The following is a 17,169-nucleotide window of genomic DNA, read 5'->3' as shown; positions in this document are numbered from 1 at the left end:
TCCCTTGCAGCATCACTTCCATTCCTTTTCATTCTTTCTGGCATTCTAATCAGACCACTGCGAGGTTGAGCGCGTGAAGTACGCAGGAAGTCGCCTTTCCTGACAGCCAATAAAAACGCAATAATCTCCCCGATTCAAGTGGCCTCGTTTTAAAAAACACTAACTAGTGCTATCACTCAGCCCCCCTTCCTTGTTCTGTCATTTCCATCTCTCTTCCCTTCTACCTTTAATGCCTTTTTTTATTTTATATATCGTCCATGAAAAATGAGAGACTCCTGTCTTGGCATGTAGATATTTTGTTGCTGATGATGCGCGACGAATTTCCATCACAGCTTTGTTTCCAGCGGGGAAGCGGATAATCCTTTAGAGCGTGGGGAGGCCGAGCGGCACGTCCATCAATCTGCTGCACTTATGGCTGCTGGATGGGCCTGCTGCCCAAGCAGAACCCCGCCACCCCTTGAAACACCTCATACACACACACACACACACACATTAACGCATGGCCATGGGATGATCCACGGACAAGGGTATGCAAATGGGTTGTGATCCATAAATGAACATTTTTTCTTTATTCTGAGACCTTTTAAAATAGTTCAAAACACCTTTCTCTCTCTCAATCTCTCATTCTGTCCCTCTTACATGTTTATATGTATAAACATGCACACTGAGCAGATTATGAACATGATATAATTTTTAAAGCTGTGCTCAGCTCATAATTAACTGAAATGCCTGGCTGCCCCCATCATTGTCTTCATTCTTCCCCATAAGGTTCCTACTGAAATTCCAGAATCATGGTTATAAATACTAGGCTGTCAAAAACATGGAATATTGTAACATGTAATATTGTAGTTTAGAACTGCATCTGGTATGCGATGACCTCATCAAAGCTGAATAATTCAGTGAATGTCTATCTTTGGGAGTGTCAGTGTATCCATTTCCGTGGCCCTTGTGGCCACTGGGGAAGCATGCAGCTCCATGGGGATCGTGTTCAGGCATGGGCCATGAGGCTGGGGGAGGGAGTGGAGGTGCAGTGGCCTCAGCCCTTCGTACTCCTCCTCAACTCCCCTTCATGCCCACTCCCCTTCGCCAGGAAGCAGAGGGGTGCTTGATTGACAATAATGGGTAGTGGCAGGATCAGTGAGAGACAAGCGAGAGGGAACGTGTGTGCGTGCGTGTACTGTTCTCCTTGTCTGAACAGTGACTGAGGGGAACGCGTGTGCGTGCGTGTACTGTTCTCCCAGTCTGAACAGTGACTCAGGGGCTACTCTGCCTGTGCGTGAGGACATGGGGAGCCTGTCAATCGCTGGGTGCTCTGCTGTCTGGGCCAGTGCAGGTGATCGGCAGGCATGCTGGGAGAGGGAGAGCATCTACCTGTCACAGTCTCATCTGCCCATCACAGTCCCATCTGCCCATCACAGCTTCATCTACCCATCACAGCCTCATCTACCCATCACAGCCTCATCTGCCCATCACAGTCCCATCTGCCCATCACTGTCCCATCTGCCCATCACAGTCCCATCTGCCCATCACAGCCCCATCTGCCCATCACAGCCCCATCTGCCCATCACAGTCTCATCTACCCATCACAGTCTCATCTGCCCATCACTGTTTCATCTGTCCATCACATTCTCATCTGCCCATCACAGTCTCCTCTACCCATCACAGTGTCATCTGCCCATCACAGTCCCATTTACCAATCACAGTCTCATCTGCCCATCACAGGCTCATCTACCCATCACAGTCCCATCTACCCATCACAGTCCCATCTGCCCATCACAGTCTCATCTACCCATCACAGTCCCATCTGCCCATCACAGTCTCATCTGCCCATTGCTGTCTCCAGGTCAGCTTTAACTGTGCCAGTACAAGGATGGGGGCTGTTCATTCTAAAACAGGCATGGGAAGTCACCCTGATGAGAAAAGAAGGAGGGGCTTGATTGTTATCTTACACTTATGACAAACACACCCAAAATGCAAAGTGTAATTTTGGGCTGGTTTTTGATTTCTCTAAAGGGTCTCTCAGTCACATGGGGTGTATTTTTTGTTCTCCTGGCATCTACTGCATTTTTCCTGTGATTGTTCATACTTCTCTGGGTGTGTATTTTTACTGATTTGCTTGTCAAGTGTTTGTCCTTGTTAGAGATGTGTTAGATGTAGATGGGATATTGTCTAATCCATGGCTGACTGTATGTGGTTGGGTATTTTTAACCAGAGGGAATGTCCATGGAAAATCAGTTCTTGTAAGTGAGTGAGAGAGTATGTGTGTGTGTCAGTGAGAGACCATGCAGGGTGTCATGAGGGCAGTCCATTCTCTAATTGATCGGTGTGAGATGCACATGAAGAAGACGTTAAGGTGAAATGAAGTCATAACAGTGAATGGAGACATTTATTAGGTCAGTCGCAGGACCCTCCGAAACGTTGAGATTGTTTATTGATTTTTCTGTTTTGGCTGGCTGCTCCTGGGCCGTCACTCGTGCTGGTGCTGCCACCTGGGCCCAGATTCCAGTCCACAGAGGAGATTCTCCTGCATCACCATCTCCTGGACTGTCAGCATGAAAGCAGTAATTGTGATGGCCATAACTTTTCAAAATTGCACCAAATGAAAAATTGTTTTGAAAATTTTCAGACCTTTTCACATTCAGTGATGAGAACTGCACAGCATGTGCATGATGCATAAACTAATGCAATCTTTACATTTACTCTGACCAACAGGACGTTTTTGCTGTTTTTGAACTGCATTAAGGACCATCAGATTCTCCACTCTGCTTGAATGACCAGTGATGTTCTCCTCTTTAAACCCTGAGCAAGTTCCATGCTATGGTTAGGGTTACAGTTATGGTTATGGTTAGGGTTAGGGTACCCTGGCAGAATTTTTAGACCTCGATTCAGTTGCCCTATGGCATAGTCTGAGTGTTGCTAAAGGCTGCCAGCTGAATGAAATGAAAACATCATCATTGTAGCAGACAGGCACAAAAGTTGCATTCAACATTTAAACCTTGAACATTCAAAAATGATTTCATTAATCAGAATATTGTGTTTTGCTGTATTCCTACTATGTGTGTTATAAAATAAATATATTTAATCAGATGTTATAGCCAGTGTGGATTTCGTTTGCCATAAGACTATAGCTAGAAGTTTTAAAACACAGGCCAATGACGTTTTAGAAATGAAATCCGTCACCTTTGCTCTCCCCCGTATCCTGGAGTTGGTTCTGTGCACACGCACACCACTGCGATATGAATCTGCCTCTGCTTTATTAGACAGAGCAGTGAGCTGTAACTGACTGTATTGTCCACAGATGGACTGGAGTCCACAGCACTCAAGACCCTGTATGGCCTTGCTGACAATACAATCAATAACCACACTCTCATTACATGACCTCTCTCTCTCTCTTTCTTTCTCTCTTCCCCCTGTCTTTCTCTCCCCCATTTCTCTCTTATTTCTCTCTTCCCCCTGTCTTTCTCTCCCCCATTTCTCTCTTATTTCTCTCTTCAACCATTCCCCATCTCCTTCCTTCACATTTTGTTTTTCTCTGCATTTTTCTCTCATCTCCTATCCCTTTCCCTCATACTTCTCTTCTCTTCTCTTCTCTTCTCTTCTCTTCTCTTCTCTTCTCTTCTCTTCTCTTCTCTTCTCTTCTCTTCTCTTCTCTTCTCACAATAGAACATTGTTAGCTCCTCTGTCTCAGTAAGTAATGAGCTGGTCCTACGGCAGGTTGGCTAGTAGCGTACAGGACCGTGCTTTCAACATGGACCCTGGGGCCAATAAATGCTAATGCCCTCCACTTGCCTTCCTCATAAAGGCCAATAAAGGAGAGCTATAAATCCTGCCAATTAGCAGCGTCCATCAGGGCTGTTAATTGGAGAGTGGAGACTCGTTGGCAGGTGACCTTGCATGTCAGAGGTGATACTAATGTCTGATGGAGATTTGTGAGTGGTCAGAGTAGAGCTATTCTCTGCCATATAGTGCTTGTGCTGCTGCACAGTCCATACAGAACACACTAAGTTGGGGGAAAAGACATTGAAAGTAGATTTTTAGTGTCAAAAACATAAAATGTTTAGTGGGCAAAGGTTTTAATGTCTTATCTCTTTGGCCTACTGCCCCAGAGCTCAGAAAGGGGGAAAGCAGGGCTCTTGAGCAGGTGCTTGAACTGTGATAATCTCTGATCTTTCAGCAGCTCAAACCTCTCTGTTCAAACAAGACATGAAGCTTTCATCCCTGCCATCCACTTGCAGTCCACACGACTTTTTAAGCGTTCAGGTTCAGAGGGAAAAAAGAGCGTTTGAAACAGGAAGACAGGAAAGAGAAGAGAGCCTTCTGTGATTACAGTCTCGCCGCCAGTGGCCTCCGCCCGTCGCAAGGGCTCTCTCGCCAGCGGTCTCTCTCCAGTGATCTCTCTTCGTGCAGATTAACCAGTGAGGTTGGGCTAAGTGGGGGCAGAGGGAGGGCCTGTCTGCCCACCACACAGAGAAGATGCCAACATCCGCTTCCTCTCTCCCAACCAGAGATAACTCAGTCATCAGCCTTTGAAGTGCAGATAAGCACGTTAGAGGATGAACCCAGAGATGGTTCTTTGTGTCTGGGTGTGAGTGTGCTGAGGCTGACATAGTGGATAGATGCACCTTTATGCCTTGTAATCAATAGGTGCTGACCATAATGATCACTCTGTTGTGATATTCAGTTCTGGTCACAATGATATAGCTGCACCTATAAAAAAGGTTAGGTGGGTAATAAGGCAGGACCACAACATTGGGCCAACATCACCTCCTCATAACAGACTTCCTGTCATACTTAATCCTGTTCTGATTCACTCTGAGCAATCTGCTTTCCCCTGCTGCTCTTTTATGAATGCAAAAAAAAGATGAGAGGATGGCGAGCGAGTGAGGAAATTAATTTGCAATAAACGTTCGAACAGAGTGGCTTTTGTTTGGGGCATGGCACGTGGTGCAGTATACCTGCCAGGTGTTGTGGGCTGTGACCCGCGCCCCTCTACTCTGGGCCGGGCGGGAGGTGATGAAAGACCCCGGGCTGCCCTATCAAAAGCTCCATTCAGACGGGGCCATGGACAACACAGAGGGGAACAGTGTCAGCGCTGGAAACGTGACACCCCCTGACAGCGGCACCGCGGTGCTCCGCTCCAGACCTGCTGACAGCATGCTCAGAATGGAGTGGAGCGGGCCCCAGGCACCAGGGCCTACAGCATGGGGCCTCAGCAGCCATGGAGCCAGGGTGGGGAAGAGTGCAGGAGCAACCAGGGGCTTCAGGGCATCTGTACAGAAAAGATAGTGATGAGGTAAGTAGCATAGGGCTGTGCATAAGGCCATGTTTGATGTCTGGCTGTGATAATGGTGTGTGTGTGTGTGTGTGTGTGTGTGTGTGTGTGTGTGTGTGAGAGAGAGAGAGAGAGAGAGAGAGAGAGATAGAGATGGGATGTGTGTTAGTCTTTGAGTGTTGGTTTGTCAGTGTGATCTGGGACCTTCTGTACAGTAAACATATTAGGCTCAGTTCAATTGGTTTTACAGTACGCATTAGAGTACCCTGTAATGGGGTACAAACATCCTGGAATATCAGGAATTAAATGTGCAAAAACAAAAAAAAACATGTTGCCATATTCTGCCATAACTGTCTAAAATATTTTTTCCAACCAAATGTAAATACTAACCCAAATGCTAAGAAACAAATGAACACTCCTTGGAAATCACATTAATCTAATAATTAATCAATTCTCATATATGTATTCAGAACCATATACAAGACATTTGAGCTGGACACCCCCATGTCCACTGGAAGGGAACAGCAACAAGACTAAGATCCTGTGAGATGTCCAGATCCAGAAAGATAAAAAAAGTAGTGGTGAACCAACCACACATCGTGATAGTGGACAAGATACAGAAAACCTCAGTGGTAATAGATGTGGCAGTGCCAAATAATGGATGCACTCAAAGGAAGGAATATGAGAAGTTGGAAAAATACCAGAGACCAGATGAAGAAATAGAGAGAATGTGGAAGGTTAACACCAAGGTTGTCCCAGTGGTGACAGAGACACTTGGGGTTGGAGTAGTGGTTACAACAGATCCCAGGAATGACAACATCAATCTCAATCTAGAAAAGCCCAATCCTAGGAACAGTAAAAATACTGTGCTGCACCCTCAAATGCTGAGTCCTCTGGTGGAATACCGAGTGTGAGTAAAAAAGATATGACCACCCACTAAAAGGGTAAGACAGGGAATTGTTTTATAGCTTTTTGACACACTAGAGATTGTTCATCCAAAAGTTTGGATTCCAATCATTCATAAGAGGACAGAGATCTTATCCTGGGGGCCATGTGTATGTGTCCAAAAATAAGACCCAGAGACTCACCAAGGAGAGCAGCTGTCTGCTCCTCCACCTGCAACTCCGAACCAGGGCAAGGTGCATCATAAATTCTGTTGGGTGCCTTAAAACAGCTCTGGAATGTTCCATCCTTCAACTATCATGTCCCATGGGGGTGACCGAGGCCGCCCTGTGCTGCGTTATGGGTTATTCCGCAGGGGCCATGGGGCTTTGATCAGTGCTGCCCCCTGCGTTGAGGATTCTCCACCTAATCCCCTCCTCTGCACGTGAGCCGCCCTGTGGTTCTGCATGCCTCTGGCTCAGCCATGCCACCTGGCTGTGCATATACAAATCACCCAGCCTTGTTAGCATAGTTTAGTGAAGATGTCAGCTTTATGAGGGCTGGGTCCTCATACACTGGTAGCATGCATGCATGCCTGTATGTGTGTGCAGAAGGGCATGACCCATGTTTGGGGTTGTTGAGGCATGGCTGTGGTGTGGGGCTGGTGCTCACATGCCTCTGATGCACACTGTAAATTTTGGGCTGTGGCACAGGCCTGAAAGAATGAACATCCTGAGCCCAGAAATAAAGCTTTGTGCTTTAGTGATTTAACAAGAAGGAGAGGCCATTATATATGCATACAGAATGAATACAGGATTGGGTTCTGCCCCTAAACTGGAGCATTCATTTGACTGAGAGCACACATGCTTCACTTTTGTATACTTCTAAAATTAAATGTTTCACTTATCACTGGGGGATGCCACTTATATTCAGAATCAAAATTCGCATGCCCAAACCCGTGCACAAGGACCTCATCAGCTGGCACCTCACCAAGCCCTCGTAAGATGGTGCATAATGGCCATCATATTGGCTTTTGCCTGCGTCTTGTTGTGATCATTAGCTCGTTAATCTAATTTCCCTTTCTGCTGATTGAAAGCCGTGCGCTACTCTTACTTTTTAACGCAGATAAATCTGCGAGCCGTCGTCCGAGAAAACGTAATCTGTCACGCGTCAGCCGCGCTCCCGCTCACCTGATGGTGGCTAATGATGATGTGGAAGGGCACTGGCGCACCCCCCCCATCTTTGTTTGCCTTTACTAACACCTGATGCCCAATTTATTAATCGCTCACAATTAGTTGAGCGCTGGCGTGCCAGGTGAGCTTCTTAAAGAGAATTATGGGCCATTAAAAAGCAGGGAGGGACTCTATTAGGGCTGACCTTTTCCTTTACATTACTGATATTTGAGATTTCATTCAGAATTCAATGAAAACTTCATTTTTATTCTTATAGCAGGGGCCTTTTTAGTTGCCACATTAAAATGGAGCGTCTCCTGCCTGGAGGTCATTAATTATGATCTTTATAAATTAAAATAAGATGATGTCAGTGCTTGATTCACTTTTTTTCTCTCCCACTCACAGGTTGGTGGATGGACACGTACACAGGACCATGCAGGGAACATATTTTGGTTAGAGAGGATCTTGTTCTTTACCCATCATCAAAGCAATCAATTGGAACATTTCTTAGCAGTGAATAATTATACCATAGTTAGAGCAAATGAACTAATTTTTAAGGTGATCAATTCCAGTTCCACTTTTCAAAGAAAACATGGAGAATTTCTAGGTTGAACCTCACATGTGTAATATTACATCCTTAACATCCGATAATATTTTCCAAAAGGGGATTCCTAGCTGTGCCTCACTACAAGATTTTGCACAAATGTTATACAGATTGTCATAGTACAGTCAGTACACTAAACACTCTCTCACTCTCACTCTTACTTTCTCTTTCTCACTCTCTCTATTTCACTCTTTCTTTCTCACTCACACACATACACACATACATGCTCTTCCATCAGAAGCCTGACTTGCATGCATTTATTTATTCGTTATATTTCCTAATTCAGTTTGACGAATGAGTGACAGGTTGACACCTCATTCGGCAAGATTAATAGAACGACACAATATTTACGTCGCCGAGACAGCCAATTATCCCACCATCTATCACCAAGATTATCTTTCTGATTGAAAACTACTCGTCCATGTAATCGGAATTATTTGGAATTAGAAGGGAATTTATGGCTTCTTGTGTCACTTTTCCTGGCTGGTGGTAAATTAGAAATATTAGATACATAAAAAGAGTGCAGGAAAGGAAGTATATAACACACACCAATATGAGTGCCATTTGTTTTTATTTCATTTTGGCCTGGTTAAACTATGTCCTGGGGAAAAACAGAGTGTGTCCATTTAAACACACCATAGTCTGAATAGTTTTTTAAAAATAAACTGACTCAACCATGCTCTTGTGACTCCAGACTGAGGTCACAGGCAGCACGGGGCAGAGCACTGCCAGTTTGTGGTAGAAGGGAATAGAATCTCTTTACCTTTTAATGTAATTATAAAACAATATGATTTATTGGGTCAGGGAGTAGATGTACTTGTCAGACTCATTAACCATTACAAAATATACTTAAAATATAGATTTTTTATGCCGCATATAGTATATTGGCTATTAATCACAAACTGTTGCTGATTAATTTGGAATAATTTTAAATGTTTTAATATTTCAAAATGATAAGTCTAATGAAATCTTATTTATTGTGAGGTTGTATTTGTTTCAATGCTTAAACTCTCCAGTCGCATATTGTATGCGACTTATGTTAAGCTTATGTTTTTCATTGCTCTTTTTAAAAATGTTTAATGCACTGCACATTTTTTTCTGAAATCTTGTTGTCAATGGCTTTTAGGGAGCCTGGGCAGTTCACTGAGTTATCTGACACCAGGGGTCAATAATTGCCAAAACAAAAAAAAGAATTATGTTTATGGTCTACTGTAAATAGAGGTGCGTGTGTTTTACTATTAGGTGAAGTGGTTCTTCTTTTATAATGAGATTTGAATCATGACATTTGACCCTCTTATAATCACTGACACAAAAGAGCTTTTGGGTCAAGCGTACCTTGCTTTTCAAAATAGTGAAAATTGTCACATCTAAGCATGTTGGTATCGTTCAATATCATTACAAGAGATGCGTATAGACTTGTAAACAGGATTAGTCTGTCCTAATATAGAGCTTTTACAACTAGCTTATTTATTTTTATCCTCTTATTAGTGGAGTATCCTTAAAGGGTGCCAAAATTATCCAGCAAATTGCTGACAATGAAAAATGAAGGGTCCCTAACTGCTATTATAAGCAATCTGTCTGCATTGTGCCACAGTATGACTGCTGTGCTTGCGATACCAGTGGGGGTGACCTCAGTGGGAGAGAGAAAGAGAGAGAGGGGGAGAGAGAGGGAGAGAGGGAGAGAGAGAAGGGGAGATAGAGGGGGAGAGAGAGGGAGAGAGGGAGAGAGAGAAGGGGAGATAGAGGGAGAGAGAGAGGGAGATGAAGGGAGAGAGGGAGAGAGAGAGGGAGAGAGGGAGAGAGAGGGGGAGATGGAGGGAGAGAGGGAGCGAGAGAGAGGGGGAGATGGAGGGAGAGAGAGGGGGAGATGGAGGGAGAGAGGGAGCGAGAGAGTAGAGGGAGAGAGACTGGAATGATGAAGCTTAGCATTTCATTGTCAGGCCTCAAGCAAAATGGACTCAAAGATGTCTAACATATCTCATCTGCTCTTATTGTGGCATCTGAGCTGAAAGAAAATGTTGAGAAAGACCTTTGTTTTGCTTGTTTAGTTTTAATAAATTTGGCCCAGTTGGCAGTGAGAATTTTATCTGTTACAGATTAAAAACTTCAGTTTTGCTATTTTAATTCAATAGCCAATTGTGGCAATATTTTAAAAAATGCTAGAACAGCATTGACAGCATTCTGCTCTATGGCCATATTTTGATTTGTGCTGAAAGGGTAGGTTTATATTTGTCTTTCAGCTGGTTAGGATTATACATGCAGGTATTTTACATGAAAATCCTTATTACAGTCCTTTCGTTGCACTAGGGACATTGATGGGAACTTCAGTGCATTGTTAGACCTATCTGACCACCAAGGGACCAAATTAAGAGTTTCCCCACATGTCTGTCTTTGCCCTCTCTGTGCCCGGAGTGACATTTGTATTCTGATTGGCCATGAGGCTGCAGGCACTGCCGGCACTGAGAGGAGCTGCTGAAACGTTGCATATGTAAATGGCGTGTGTTGGGCGATATCTCCCAGCTCACTGACTGAAGGCTTCCTGCGGCGTGTAACTGAGACTTCCTGGTGTGGTTGCCACACCGAGGTCGGGACCCCTGAACATGGCACAGACTCATGGCCCTGTCTACATGACGGCTGAGAGTGGGAGGGATGGAGAGAGGGAGAGAGGGAGAGAGGGAGAGAGGGCAGGGGAGGGGAAACAAAGGGAGGAAGGATTGTTTTACTTGTTTTCACTTGCTGCTGATGAAACTGTTTGTCAGAAAGAGAAGAAGGCAAAGAGAGAAACTTTCTCTGTGCAGCAAAATGAAATACTGCGTTAGCATTCATCTGTGGCCATGTATATTGTCTTTTATAATAATTATAACATCTGACATTCATTTACAGCATCTGGCATTCATAGTGCAATGAGTAATGTATTGACATCTATGATATATGGTAATGAGAAATGTACCGACATCTGTTAGTACAACAAATAATCTCAGAATAAATATGGTTGGCGTAGCTTTCAAGTTATTGTTTCCTATCTGAAATTGAAATAAAAGGCATTATCGTATCAGAAGTAACTACAAGAATGTTTTTACAATAAGATAAATTAAAATTCTTTCAGTTACCTGCTAATTTAATGTTTCCCCATGCTTCTCTTTCCAAAGCACAGAGTGATGACTCAATTTGTTAATGTCCACAACACATATTGGTGGTATAGAAATTATATTTAATCACTATGTGCAAGACTGTGCCTAACTGTTGAGTCTGCTCTCTGCATCAGAATGTGGTCAGGCAGTGAGGCTCAAGCGACTGCTTCTAAGTGTTAAGTTGTAGGAATTTTTCTCTTTTTCATCTCATAGCCTGGGGAATCTCAGCGGGTAGGAGTCTCATTTCCTCATCAAACACTAGGCGAGTGATTTGGAATATTTATGAGGGCTCCAATTTAAGTTAAACATTTAACAAAAAGCATCCGATTAAAATTATACAGCAGAAAGAGTTAAAGTCCCTATGGGGTGGTGCGTAGGGGTGGTGGTGGGGTCTGGGGTAAAACTGAGGCAGGAAACAGGTTGAGTTAAAGCATGGTTTTAGTGTTAGGTGGGAGAGTAACATTCTCTCTCTTACTGTCATCTTTATCAGTATGGAATTAGAAAGTATTAATGAATCTGTATTAGTCCAAAAACTGTTTGGAAAAGTGTAAAATGTAAACCTTAACATGCTGATGGGAATGTTTTTCTTTTTTTCATCATTTAACTAGGTTTGGCCTGTCAGATAGTATCTCAATGGAGAGAACAGATAAGATCAAAGCATTACTCTAACATGCAAAAAAAGTAATTAATTACCATCCAATTCAGAAATAGCAGCCATGCATTAGTATGGAGAGTAAGCCAGTTCGTGTCAAAAACTGAGTTTTGTCATGATCAGAGGATTTTTAAACACCATAGCTCACCCATGTTGAGTGGCAGTGTTTTGCTCTGTGTCTAGTCCTTCTCCTCTGTATTGTCCCCGGGAGTGGATTGAGAGGGTCTACTGTAACGCAGTGCCAAAGTGACTCATGCTTCTTGCCGCTGACTCACCTCTCCCTGGAGGTAGTCTCTGGATCTGTGAACCAGGTAGAGGAAGAGGGATCCAACTGGTTTGATCACCAGGAAGACAGATATGCACTCTGGCCTGAGCACAGGCTACATTAATGATAAAGGTGGAACCAGAGGCTGTTTTATGACAAGCTGGGCTGTGTGATGAAGGCTGCTCAGATATCCGCACAGGGCTCCGCTCCCACTGGGAGGCTGCCTCTCTCCTTCCACAAATCAGGTGGGAATGGTTTTAGGAGCCACAGGAGTGCATCATATTGACCAGGAAAACAGCAGGAGCTCTAAGATCTGCACTGCAGTCACTGCCACCATGCATTTAAGTCACTAAGAATTTGTAAAGATTGTCTTTAACGTATAAGGAGTTACAATGACATTTCAACTACTAGTTGGTAATTAAAAAGCTAAACTTCTATATAAACACGTTGCCCTAAGTTTCTAAGAAAATATAACCTTTTGTCAAGATATATCTACATTTTCTCAAAAAAAACCAAAACAACCCAGAAAAGACAAAAATTAGATAACTGGTGTGCTGTCACTGGAATAAACTCAGTGTGGAGTTCACCTTGTGTTTGTATTTTGTGTGCAGGAACATTCATGGCACTCACTGATGCTGCCGCTGTTGTTCTGTAGCCCCAGGGCATCATATGCTGCCCCTATGGCTGTGTGTGTGTCTGTGTGTGTTTGTTTGTGTGTGTGGCTGTGTGTGTTTGTTTGTGTGTGTGTCTGTGTGTGTTTGTGTGTGTGGCTGTGTGTGTTTGTTTGTGTGTGTGGCTGTGTGTGTTTGTTTGTGTGTGTGGCTGCCCATTTCTATTTCATCGAGTGTAACTTGTCATTCTTGTGCTACAGAATTGTCAGTTGTCTTCACAGACAATGTGCTGTAGTGTCTCTGACAATACAGCCATGTATACACAGTCTCCATGCACTGGGCAACATTATTTGGCTGTACTCACTGTTAGCAAACCACACTCTAAGAACATGGTTTGCCAGAGGGTCAAGGATGCCATTGCATTTCAACACATGATCATATGACCTGTTCAGCGATTCCTGGAATTGTTTTCACTTGACTCATATTCTGCTTTGCTTGAAATGGTTGTTTGCCTTAAAGAGTTTCCAACTGGTCATCTGAAAAAAAGACATATTCAATACTTGTGTTGATGACTTATTTTAAAGAACAGTTATTCAGAGTTATAACAGAGAGAAGCTTACACATTCAGACTAGCAGCAGGAGCTATTTTATTATTATTATTATTATTATTATTATTATTATTATTTTATTTATTTTTCAGAAGCATTATTTATGGTCTCAGTCACCCTCTAAAAATTCAGCACTGATATGCTGATACAGGTTATAGTGCTAACAAATGCATAAATACACAATCATGCAGTCAGCAGTTTAATGCAACAAGTAACAGTAACAGTGAAGTGTGTACACATAACATGTAAGAGGGTAGTGACTGCAGCTGCATAGCTGTTGTGAATTATCTTGTTAAGATCTAAAATTATCTTTCATTTTACAATCCAGCTTCCTGTTGATTGTTTTCTCTCCAAGCTAAAGCCAAAATGGAGGACTCCTTTTAGGATGCGTCAGCATAGGAAGATGGATAGATTCTGGTGACCTCTGGGTAATCTCCCCCATGGTTTTCTTGTCGACAAGACTGTTGGAGTTGGCCTGCGTGGCACAGATGTCTTTCCAAAGCTATGGGGTTGTGATTAGCTGACACGGCACATGGGTTTTGCAAGCTGTACTATTCTGGGAGAGGACAGACAGGCTGAAAAGGGAATGAAGGTATTGATCCTTTGGCCTGGATGAGAATGATGCACCACAAGCTATTTTGGTAGCGGAAGGGAATTCATTGCCTCAGAGTGCATTAAGCAACATGACGTAGATAAGCTCCTTACAATATCTCAATGAGATTGGCACTGAAACAAAATGGCGGCCTTATCACATGACCTCTATAGCTCCTGAGCCAAAATACCAGTCCCCTTTGCCCTAGTGTAGAAACTGAGAGATGACTATAGTTATTTATATTCTCTATCTATATACACCTTAGCCAGCAGAGTAGGCAACACCTGGAGTCATTGCTGCATATACGGTAGTCTAAATGCATCTCATAATCTTTGAGGAGTAGTGAGTTTGCATTAATTTTCTAAATATGAAATATATTTTGCTTACTTTTACTGTTTGGTTTATAGATTCAAACTCAAACTGATATACTTGCCATTGATAATAAATGTTTGCATTAAAAAAATATTTGTAACAACTTCACATGCTTAAAATTGTGATTCTCAAAATATTCATCCTCCTTTGTGCTTTGTAGCTGACAGTGATGAATATTTGTACAAAAGTTTTGTTGCCACGTAATGATTTTTTATAATGAAAAGGGATTAAAATAAGGGGGTGTGGTTAATGTGTGTGGAATGGAGTGTTGGGGGCTTGATTGGGTTTACACCCCTCTAAGAGGTCATCCACAGGTCAGTGCACCATGCAAATTCTCCACTTTTGGAGCCAAGCTTGCCAGTTTTAGGAGTAATAAAATGCAGAGAATGAGAACAAGGTTTCACATGTTCCCAAACATTTGAACTGAGTTTTTTTTTCCAATCTGTAAAAGACAATGAAAAACAACCAACTTTAGCCCACTGAAGATATTTTGCACAGTTCTATGTAATATAATACTGAAAATCCTATTGTATTAAATAACCAATGCTGGAGTTTTTACTCATATATTCATATGCATAAGCTAAAGAAGGCATCTGATCTCCTGGCAGTAAGACAGTTCAAGCCAATAGCAGTGGCGTCAACAAGCAGCAGTAATAGCAGATGGCATCGTGCGGATTTGAAAAACGATGGCCTCCAACATGCCCGGGGCTATCCCACAGGTCTGTGCGTTAGCCCCTCTCCACATGCGACTGCCCGCTGTAGACGTTAACTAGTTAATGGCTTACTAGCTTATTGATATCACGCGTGGGGATTTATGGAGCACATCCACCATTTTAGAGTGGATGGCTAGACTTCTAAATTCCAAATTCTATTCCGGTGAAAAAACATTCAGAGACTTTTAAAGGCTTGAACAAACATTGTGTAGTCAGTCATGAGAATACCATCCTGTAGGAGTTCATTTGGAGAAAAAACTTTCCACATTAACACTGGTGTAGCATTTATTCCTGTGCCAAATCTCATGGGTTCCCAGGTTATTTATTTACCTTTATACAATGTTTCAACCCTAAAGTCTTAATTTGTTCAGATCATTAATAGAGGTAAACATGTTATAAATAGCATTATAATAGTTATATTTTTAAATGTAGCCATATACTGGTGACATGACCAGTGTTCTGATGCACAGTTTGCTGTGAACTATATATGGATTCATGTAAACCTAGTTTTAATGAAATGTGTTCATGGATCTGCTCAGTTAAACCATGTCCATGGCTGTTTATCACACAGAGAACAAGCGAATCCCACAAGAGCTCAGGACAGCAAATGTGAACAGACAACTTACATGACCCAATATAGAAGGAAGGACAGACCCACATGTTTGATTTCTATGGCAGTCCTTACATTGCTTCTTATTGGCCTTTACAAGTTCTTTCTTTCTTTTTTTAAACTCTGTCTGCAACCAAATTAACTTAAAAACTTATTGGAGTTTACCAGTGACTATGTCGAGCTCAAATACAAACTGCACAGCACTCTGAGCTTGGGCAAGCCAAAGAAAGCTCACCTGATCTAATAGCTTCAGAGATCCACAGATGTGTTGTAATACATACACAAATGACAGACTAAATTAACAGCAAAAGAGGTTAGTTTTGAAGTGTCTAAAAGTATTAAGTGTTGTCATACTTTTCAATCTAAAACATCTCTGCTTTATCTAGGTGTCCAGGAACACCGTGGCTACTGTAGTGATATACAGAAGGTCGACGGAAGGATCCGAGTGCTAGGTTAAACATTTCTTTCTGACTGCAATCTTTCATCCTTCCTCAGGCTCTATAATCGGAGAGTGAATGTGCAGCTCAGACTCCGTCAGTCAGAGCTGAACTCAGATCAACAGATAAAGCAGCTTTAATATCCAGCAGCTCTGTTCCTAATACGCAAGCTGGCACAGCACTGGACGATGACAGTGAAGCCACTGAGGCTGCTGAGGAGAACAGGACCCGGAGTGCCGCGCACGCTGCCCCCGGTGCCACGCTCCGTTCAGTCCTCTGAGCGCTGGCAGCACAAAGCCCTCGCAGACTCTTACCTACAGCGCTACAGCGCAAAGTAGGCGTTCCACAGAAAAAGAAAGAAAGAACACCCCCCGCATGCCATGCATACATGAAACTGGGTGTCTGCTTTGCATCAGTTATGGCATCCCTGACCATTTCGATTATGTCAAATTGTTTGCAGTCACAGTTACATTTTGAAAATGCATGGTGTATTTAAGACTTCAATTACACATTTATTCTTATGAAAGGCCACATTCCACATATCTTATTTTAAATATGCTTTTCTTAAGTGTGCTTTTTAAATAAAGAATTTGCAGTTGGGCATGCAGTGATTTTTTTTCTCTGTGAGAATGATTAGGACGCAGTCTTTGTTGCACTGTATAGTTTGAATGGATAATATACTGCACGCTCAATGTCCATCCACCGTTTCATTTGAACATTTTTGCTCCTTGCAGTCAGAATAATGTATCTGAGGGTGCACTGAAAGCCGTTTGACCACTTTGAAGCTGGGTCTCTAATTGGATTTTAACTGCAGAGCCTATCAAACGCCCAGCAGTGACCATCATCTCGACTATTGGATTTTTCCAATACTTTCATGCATCAGGACCTCGTCTGTATTCTCCCCCTGTTTAAATGACGTGCTCTTTAATCAGGAGCTGTGTAAAATGTCCATATGAATTGCGCTCATCAAACCTGGACACACGCGCTGAGCAGTCCATTAGCAAGGCAGACAGAAGATTGTCTCTAAAATGAAGTCATTAGTTACGCAAAGCCCACTACCAAGCACTTGTTTGGATAAATCGGATTGATCTGCCTCCCCCTCTGGATGGATATTTTACTCAGTATGAGATTTAAACGCATGAAGTGCGGAGGGAAAAAAAGCACAACAAGACAAACAGTGCTGATGACATGCTTGGAGTAGGGGGCTGGTGGAGGGAGGTGGGGGTGGATGTGAATGTGGACGGTGGG

This window comes from Electrophorus electricus, chromosome 10, assembly GCF_041902795.1.
Source record: "Electrophorus electricus isolate QZ-2024a chromosome 10, ASM4190279v1, whole genome shotgun sequence".
Taxonomy (NCBI): Eukaryota; Metazoa; Chordata; class Actinopteri; order Gymnotiformes; family Gymnotidae; genus Electrophorus; species Electrophorus electricus.
Note: the sequence above shows the minus strand (reverse complement) of the source record.